Genomic DNA, 10,531 nt, shown 5'->3' with positions numbered 1-10,531 from the left:
AGAAATACGAGGCTATAAGTAATCATCCATATAAGAGATCAAAAGACTCAAATAACTTTCATGGATAAAAACATAGATCTGATCATAAACTCAAAGTTCATCGGATCCCAACAAACACACCGCAAAAAGAGTTACATCATATGGATCTCCAAGAGACCATTGTATTGAGAATCAAAAGAGAGAGAGGAAGCCATTTAGCTACTAACTACGGACCCGTAGGTCTACAATGAATGAACTACTCACGCATCATCGGAGTGGCACCAATGAGCATGATGAACCCCTCCGTGACGGTGTCTAGATTGGATCTGGTGTTTCTGGAACTTGCGGCGGTTAGAATTGATTTTCGTCGACTCCCCTAGGGTTTCTGGAATATTGGGGTATTTATAGAGCAAAGAGGCGGTGCGGGAGGCCATCGAGGTGGGCACAACCCACCTGGGTGCGTGTGGGGGCCCAGGCGCACCCTGGTGGGTTGTGCCCCCCTCGGGGCACCCCCCAGGTGCTTCTTCGGCCCATTGGGTATCTTCTGGTCCATAAAAATTCCATAAAAAGTTTCGTTGCATTTGAACTCCGTTTGGTATTGATTTCATGCGATGTAAAAAACAAGCAGAAAACAACAACTGGCATTGGACACTATGTCAATAGGTTAGTACCAAAAATGATATAAAATGATTATAAAACATCCAAGAATGATAATATAACAACATGGAACAATCAAAAATTATAGATACGTTGGAGACGTATCAGCATCCCCAAGCTTAATTCCTGCTCGTCCTTGAGTAGGTAAATGATAAAAACAGAATTTTTGATGTGGAATGCTGCCTAACATGTTCATCACATTTTTTTCTTTGTAGCATGGACATTTGGACTTTTATATGGTTCAAAGCAATAGTCTAGTTTTGACACGAGGACTTTAATACTCAAGCATATCAACAAGCAACCATGTCTTTCAAAATATCAACACTAAAGCAAGTTATCCCTAGCCCATTATGCTCAATCATTGATCCATTCATGAAACACACTCGCATATTAGCTACACCCAATGCTCAAGTACGATCATAGTGCCCCTTAGTTGGTGCTTTATAAGAGAAGATGGAGACTCAAAATAAAAAAATTGCATAAAATAAAATAAAGGCCCTTCGCAGAGGGAAGTAGGGATTTGTAGAGGTGCCAGAGCTCAAAGCAGAAAAGATAGAGATAAAACATTTTGGGAGGCATGCTTTTCCTGTCAATGAAAACGACTGATTAGTTCCCAATACTTTCCATGCTAGATATATCATAGGCGGTTCCCAAACAGAAAATAAAGTTTATTCCTTTTTCAACCGTACTTTCACTTTCCATGGCTAGCCGTATCCACGGGTGCCTTCCATACCAACACTTTCCAAGGAATTTATTATTCGGCAACATAAAGTAAATTCATTTTTCATTTCGGGACTGGGCATCCCTAATAGCTTTGCCGTACTCTCGTGCAATGACAAGTGAATAAACACTCACCGTGAGAATAACACATCTAGCATGGAAATATATTAACCACCCCCTACTGTTTCATGAGCGGTACGAGCACACAAAAGAGAAGTTTATTTTGAAAATTAGAGATGGCACATACAAATTTGCTTAGAACGGCAAAAGAATACCACATATATGTAGGTATGGTGGAATCATATGGCAAAACTGGTTTAAAGGATTTTGGATGCACAAGTAGTGATCATACTTAGTGCAAAATGAAGGCTAGCAAAAGATTGAGAAGCGACCAACCAAGAAACGAAAAATCTCATAAGCGAGCATTAAGCGTAATTAACACCGAATAATGCACCACAAGTAGGATGTAATTTCATTGCATAACTATTGACTTTCGTGCTTGCATAGGGAATCACAAACCTTAACACCAATATTCTTACTAAAGCAACAATTACTCATCAACATGACTCACATATCACTATCATCATATCTCAAAACTATTACAAAGAATCAAGTTTATTTTGTCCAATGATCTTCATGAAAGTTTTTATTATATCTTCCTTGGATATCTATCACTTTGGGACTAGATTTCATATGTTGCTTTTGATAGCTCAAACAAATATAAGTGAAGATCATGAGCATAAATATTTCTTTCTCTCAAAATAATTTAAGTGAAGCAAGAGAGAATTTCTTAAAAAAATTACTAACTCTCAAATAAATTTAAGTGAAGCATGAGAGCATTTCTACCAAAATAAACAAGAACACCGTGCTCAAAAAGATATAAGTAAAGCACTAGAGCGATTCCATAGCTCATAAAGATTTAAGTGAAGCATAGAGAGCAATTCTAACAAGTCATAGCATAATTTTGGCTCTCTCAAATAGGTGTGTCCAACAAGGATTCATGACTTAAAACCAAAATCAAAACAAGCAAAGACTCATATCATACAATACGCTCCAAGCAAAACTCATAATATGTGACGAATAAAAATATAGTTCCAAGAAAAATACCGATGGTCGTTAGAAGAAAGACGGGATGCCACTCGGGCATCCCCAAGCTTAGTTGCTTACTTCTCTTTGGATAATAGCTTGGGATGCCATGGGCATCCCCAAGCTTAGGCTCTTCTTACTCCTTATTCCTTCATCCATCATAAAATCACCCAAAACTTGAAAACTTCAATCGCACAAAACTCAACAAAACCTTCGTGAGATCCGTTAGTATAAGAAAGCAAATCACTACTATAAGTACTGTTGCAAACCTATTCATATTTTATTCTTGCATTATATCTACTGTATTCCAACTTTTCTATGGCAAAAACTCTTCAAAGGAAACCATAGAATCATCAAAACAAGCACACAACGCAAAGAAAACAGAATCTGTCAAAAATAGAACAATCTGTAGCAATCTGGATATTTCGAATACTTATGTAACTCCAAAAATTCTGAAAACCTAGGGCCACGTGAGTAATTTGTATATTAATCTTATGAAAAAATAATTGGTATTTTATCACGCTTATGTGATTTTTAATAATTATGTGACTGGCGTGCAAAGTTTCTGTTTTTCAGCAAGATGAAATCAACTATCACCCAACATGACCCCAAAGGCTTTGCTTGGCACAAACACTAATTAAAACACAAAAAACACAATCATAACAATAGAATAATTGTGCAAACACTCAAGAACAGAAAGCAAAATGCAAAAATAAATTTTATTCATTGGGTTGCCTCCCAACAAGCTCTTTCTTTATAGCCATCAAGATAGGATTTTAGATTTAAATGATGCTCACATGAAAGATAATAATTGAAATACAAAGAGAGCATCATAAAATATGTGACAAACACATTTAAGTCTAACATACTTCCTATGCATTGGAATTTTATAAGCAAATAAATCATCAAAACAAGATATATCTAGCATATGCATGGAAGAAGAAAGAAACAATAACGATCTCAATATAACAAGAGGTAATTTAGTAACATGAAAATTTCTATGACCATATTTTCCTCTCTCATAATAATTGCATGTAAGATCATAATCAAATTCAACAATATAACTATCACATAAAATATTTTCTTCATGATCCACATGCATGCAAACTTGACACTCTTCCAAAATAGTGGGATTATCATCAAATAAAGTCATGACCTCTCCAAGCCCACTTTTATCAAAAATTTCATAAGATCGAACACTCTCTAAATATGTGGGATTATTTTTTAGCTAAAGTTGACACTCTTCCAAACCCACTTTTAATATTCTCGCAAGCATATTCATCATGAGGTTTAAATAAATGTATAAGATCATAAGATCATAAGAATCATTATCACCCCAATAGAAGACACATTGCAACACAAGCAAACAGGAGATCTGACGAGAAAACGATGAACGAAAAAGAGGGCGAATAAAACGGCAAATGTTTGTGAAGTGGGGGAGAGGAGAACGAGAGGCAAATGGAAAATAATGTAAACTGCAAGGAGATGAGATTTGTGATTAGGAACCTGATAGATGTTGGTGATGTCGCTTTTGATGTTTGCTTGAACTATGTCAGTATTTCCCCAAAGAGGAAGGGATGATGCAGCACAACAACGGTAGGTATTTCCCTCAGTGATGAGACCAATGTTATCGAACCAGTAGGAGAACCATGCAACACTACGTAAACAACACCTGCACACAAATAACAAATACTCGCAACCCCACGTATCAAAGGGGTTGTCAATCCCTTTCGGGTAACAGCGCCAGAAATTGGCAAAAGGACGGGAGAAAGTTGTAATAGATTGAATAAATAGATCACAAATAAAATAAAGTGCAGCAATGTATTTTTGTATTTTTGGATTAATAGATCTGAAAATAAAAGAAAATAAAAATAGATCACAAAGGCAAATATAATAAAGAAGAGACCTGGGGGCTGTAGATTTCACTAGTGCCTTCTCTCGAGAAAAATAGCAAACGGTGGATAAACAAATTACTGTTGGGCAATTGATAGAACTTCAAATAGTCATGACGACATCCAGGCAATGATCATTATATAGGCATCACGTCGAAGATTAGTAGACCGACTTCTGCCTGCATCTACTACTATTACTCCACACATTGACCGCTATCCAGCATGCATCTAGTGTATTAAGTTCATGGAGAAACGGAGTAATGCAATAAGAACGATGACATGATGTAGACAAGATCTATTTATGTAGAAATAGACCCCATCTTGTTATCCTTAATAGCAACGATACATATGTGTCGATTCCCCTTCTGTCACTAGGATCAAGCACCGTAAGATCGAACCCATCACAAAGCACCTCTTCCCATTGCAAGATAAATAGATCAAGTTGGCCAAACAAAACCCAAACATCGGAGAAGAAATACGAGGCTATAAGTAATCATGCATATAAGAGATCAAAAGACTCAAATAACTTTCATGGATAAAAACATAGATCTGATCATAAACTCAAAGTTCATCGGATCCCAACGAACACACCGCAATAAGAGTTACATCATATGGATCTCCAAGAGACCATTGTATTGAGAATCAAAAGAAAGAGAGGAAGCCATCTAGCTACTAACTACGGACCTGTAGGTCTACAATGAACTACTCACGCATCATCGGAGAGGCACCAATGGGCATGATGAACCCCTCCGTGATGGTGTCTAGATTGGATCTGGTGTTTCTGGAACTTGCGGTGGCTGGAATTGATTTTCGTCGAATCCCCTAGGTTTTTTGGTATATTGGGGTATTTATAGAGTAAAGAGGTGGTGCCGGAGGCCACTGAGGTGGGCACAACCCACCTGGGCGCGCCTGGGGCCCCAGGCGCACCTTGGTGGGTTGTGCTCCCCTCGGGGCACCCCCAGGTGCTTCTCCGGTCCATTGGGTGTCTTCTGGTCCATAAAAATTCCACAAAAAGTTTCGTTGCATTTGGACTCCGTTTGGCATTGATTTCCTGCGATGTAAAAAACAAGGAGAACACAACAACTGGCACGGGGCACTATGTCAATAGGTTAGTACCAAGAAATGATATAAATTGATTATAAAATGATTGTAAAACACCCAATAATGATAATATAACAGCATGGAACAATAAAAAATTATAGATACATTGGAGACGTATCAGACTACACGATGGCCTGCTGCTCCGTCATTTTGGCCACTTGGGCGATAGTGAACTCCGCCTCCGCGTCCTCCATGTTGAAGCCCGAAGCCGGAGCCAGCTCTTGCTCCAGCTGCTCCTCTTCGTCCTCCTCCGAATCCACCATCTTCATCGGAGTCGGCTGCTGCTCCTCTCCCTCCTCCTCATCCGCCTGATCCTCTGTCTCCGGCGAGTCCGCAGGCAGCCCGACGGTGATGCGGGCAGCGCACGCGGCGCACCTCGCCCAGATCTCCTGCTCGATCTGGTACAGGCGCTCCGGCGTGAGCATAGCGTGCATGGCTATCTTCTGCCGGACCATGGTGAAGCCGGAGAGCGTGGGAAGAGCGGCAGAGTGGGAGAGAGGAGGTGGATGGGCTCGGGCTGGCGGCGTGGAAAGGGAGGAGATGGATGGGCTAGGGTTGGAGGACGCCGGCCGGCTTAAACAACCGGATTTGGCCTCAGGCGGTGAGCCGGAGCGGTGCCACACGACGTTCACACCCCCACCAAAGGAGACGTCTGTCAGACCACCGGGTTCCAGGCGATTCCGTGTGGGACCCCATCGTCAGTCCGACGTGGCAGACGCGCATGGGCATGCCTGGGCGCCCCATATCCGCCCCATACCATGCACATGCTTTCGAGATTGGATCTCCACTCTTCTCTCCTCGGCCTCATCACATGTGTTACTTAACTGCCGGTGACCCTATTAAGCATGGTCGGGGACTTCGTCAAAGGAGACCCTCTCTCCCCGCTGCTATTTGTTCTTGTCATTGACCCTCTGCACCACATCCTTGACAAGGTGACTTCTCAAGGGCATCTCCAACCGCTCAGAGGTCGGCCAATCAATGCGTTGCTTTATGACGATGATGCAGCTATATTTGTTGCTCCTACCAAAAGGACATTTAGCTCTAGGCATCGACCCTAGTATTAACGTGTATGACCTTATGATACATTGCAACTACTTTGCGGAAGTCCTTAAGGCTATACACAAATAAATTACTCACTCCCTATCTCAAAATTATTGCAAAGAACCTGATTCTCTAGTTCAATTGATCTACAAGTTCATGCAAGTTTTTTATTATATCACTTCTACATACCTATTATTTTAAGACTAGCATATAGTTCAATGCAAATTATCAAAATACTATTCAACTCTATAAAATGATATAACTAAGGCAAGAGAGTCCTTTTTTTACAAAAACATATAACCATGCTCTAACATATATATGTGAAGTACAAGAGTAATGGCTCAACTCAAATAAATATAAGTGAAGATCGATGAGCATTCTATAAATAATTGACCAATGTGTGTCTCTTTAATAAGTGTGACCAAAACATGATGATTATGATGACCAGCAAAAAAATCAAAATACGCTCCAAGCAAAGCACATATCATATGAACAAATAAAAACTTAGGTTCAACCAAGACATACCGATAATTGTTGATGATAAAAGAGGGGATGCCTCCCGGGGCAACCCAAGCTTAGACGCTTCGGTCTTCTTTGAATATTACCTTGGGGTGCCTTGAGCATCCCCAATCTTAGACTCTTTCCGCTACTTATTCATCTCATATCGTTGTCTCCCATCGATTTTAAAAACTTCATCGGAGACAAAACCTAACAGAACTCGCGAGATAGGTTAGTACATAAAAATAAATCTCCCTATCCTGTACTGTCAAGACAAGATGCATATTTATTTACAAGTAATGGATAATGTATCATGTCATTTCCACAATTTATATTCCCAATATAGGCCATGGAAACTCTAAAATAAGCAGTCAAAGAAAACATAACAACAATATGTCAAAAAAAGAACAATACGTAAAGATCTAATAATTAGCCATACTTTTGTAAATCCAAAACTTCTTTAAAATTAGGACATGACAGAAATTTTGTAATGCAATATTGTGTAAAAGTTTCAGGATTTCATGTTCCACTAAAGATAAAATTTTAAGTATTGGGTGCAAAATTTTCTGTTCATGCAAAGAACCTAACAAACATGCATTTACAACATCCCAAAGGCTTAACTCGGCACAAAAATAAAAAAAAGATACAAATATAATTACTATAGTAGCTATAATTATGTAGACTCACTAAACAAAACAATTTTTTTTAAGATACGCATTGGGTTGCCTCCCAACGAACGCTATTGTTTAATGTCCTCTAGCTAGGCATAATGCAAACCTATCAAATTTTATCATCATGCAATTCTTTTAAAGATGGACTGAAGGAAATATGCCCTAGAGGCAACAATAAAGTTGTTATTTATATTTCCTTATATCATGATAAATGTTTATTATTCATGCTAGAATTGTATTAACCGGAAAATTGATACATGTGTGAATACATAGACAAAACAGAGTGTCCCTTGTATGCCTCTACTTGACTAGCTCGTTAACCAAAGATGGTTAAGTTTCCTAGCCATAGACATGTGTTGTCATTTGATGAACGGGATCACATCATTAGAGAATGATGTGATGGACAAGACCCATCCGTTAGCTTAGCATAATGATCGTTAAGTTTTGTTGCTATTGCTTTCTTCATGACTTATACATGTTCCTCTAACTATGAGATTATGCAACTCCCGAATACCGGAGGAACACTTAGTGTGCTATCAAACGTCACAACGTAACTGGGTGATTATAAACATGCTCTACAGGTGTCTCTGATGGTGTTTGTTGAGTTGGCATAGATCAAGATTAGGATTTGTCACTCCGATTGTCGAAGAGGTATCTCTGGGCCCTCTCGATAATGCACATCACTATAAGCCTTGCAAGCAATGTGACTAATGAGTTAGTTATGGGATGATGCATTATGGAACGATTAAAGAGACTTGCTGGGTAACGAGATTGAACAAGGTATTGAGATACCGACGATCGAATCTCGGGCAAGTAACATACCGATGACAAAGGGAACAACGTATGTTGTTATGCGGTTTGACCGATAAAGATCTTTGTAGAATATGTGGGAGCCAATATGAGCATCCAGATCCACTATTGGTTATTGACCGGAGATGAGTCTCGGTCATGTCTACATAGTTCTCGAACCCGTAGGGTCCGCACGCTTAACGTTCGATGATGATCGGTATTATGAGTTTATGTGCTTTGATCTACCAGATGTTGTTCGGAGTCCCGGATGTGATCACGGACATGATGAGGAGTCCCGAAATGGTCGAGACATAAAGATTGATATATTGGAAGGTTATGTTTGGACACCGGAAATGTTTCGAATGAGTTCGGGCATTTTCCGGAGTACCGGGGGGTTACCGGAACCCCCCGGGGAGTTAATGGGCCTTAATGGGCTTTAGTGGAAGAGAGGAGGAGGCGGCAAAGTGGGAGGCACGCCCCCCAAGCCCAATCCGAATTGGGGAGGCGGCCGCCCCCCTTTCCTTCTCTCCCTCTTCCCTTCCTTCCCCCTCCTAGTTGGACTAGGAAAGGGGGGAAACCTACTCCTAGTAGGAGTAGGAATCCCCCCTTGGGGCGCGCCATAGGAAGCCGGCCTCCCCCTCTTCCACTCCTTTATATACGGGGGAGGGGGGCACCCCATAAACACACAAGTTGATTGTTTAGCCGTGTGCGGTGCCCCCCTCCACAGATTTCCACCTCGGTCATATCGTTGTAGTGCTTAGGCGAAGACCTGCGTCGGTAACTTCATCATCATCGTCATCACGCCGTCATGCTGACGAAACTCTCCCTCGGCCTCAGCTGGATCAAGAGTTCGAGGGACGTCACCGAGCTGAACGTGTGCAGATCGCGGAGGTGCCGTGCGTTCGGTACTTGATCGGTTGGATCGCAAAGACGTTCGACTACATCAACCGCGTTACTTAACGCTTCCACTTTCGGTCTACGAGGGTACGTGGACATACTCTCCCGCTCGTTGCTATGCATCACATAGATAGATCTTGTGTGATCGTAGGTAAATTTTTTGAAATACCGCGTTCCCCAACAGTGGCATCCGAGCCAGGTCTATGCGTAGATGTTATATGCACGAGTAGAACATAAAGAGTTGTGGGCGATAATAGTCATACTGCTTACCAGCATGTGATACTTTGATTCAGCGGTATTGTTGGATGAAGCGGCCTAGACCGACATTACATGACCGCGTTCATGAGACTGGTTCTACCACCGTGCTTCCCACACAGGTGGCTAGTGGGTGTCTGTTTCTCCAACTTTAGTTGAATCGAGTGTGACTACGCCCGGTCCTTGTTGAAGGTTAAAACAGCACACTTGACGAAAAATCGTTGTGGTTTTTGATGCGTAGGTAAGAACGGTTCTTGCTAAGCCCGTAGCAGTCACGTAAAATTTGCAACAACAAGTAGAGGACGTCTAACTTGTTTTTGTAGGGCATGTTGTGATGTGATATGGTCAAGACGTGATGATATATAAATTGTTGTATGAGATTATCATGTTTTGTAACAGTTATCAGCAACTGGCAGGAGCCTTATGGTTGTCGCTTTATTGTATGAAATGCAATCGCCATGTAATTACTTTACTTTATCACTAAGCGGTAGCGATAGTCGTAGAAGCAATAGTTGGCGAGACGACATCGATGCTCTGATGGAGACCAAGGTGTCAAACCGGTGACGATGGTGATCATGACGGTGCTTTGGAGATGGAGATCAAAGGCACAAGATGATGATGGCCATGTCATATCACTTATATTGATTGCATGTGATGTTTATCCTTTATGCATCTTATTTTGCTTAGTACGGTGATAGCATCATAAGATGATCTCTCACTAAATTTCAAGGTATAAGTGTTCTCCCTGAGTGTACACCGTTGCGACAGTTCGTCGTGCCGAGACACCACATGATGGTCGGGTGTGAAAAGCTCTACGTTCACATACAACGGGTGCAAGACAGTTTTGCACACGCAGAATACTCGGGTTAAACTTGACAAGGCTAGCATATGCAGATATGGCCTCGGAACACTGGGACCGAAAGGTCGAGCGTGAATCATATAGTA

Source organism: Aegilops tauschii, chromosome 7 (genome assembly GCF_002575655.3).
Source record: "Aegilops tauschii subsp. strangulata cultivar AL8/78 chromosome 7, Aet v6.0, whole genome shotgun sequence".
Taxonomy (NCBI): Eukaryota; Viridiplantae; Streptophyta; class Magnoliopsida; order Poales; family Poaceae; genus Aegilops; species Aegilops tauschii.
Note: the sequence above shows the minus strand (reverse complement) of the source record.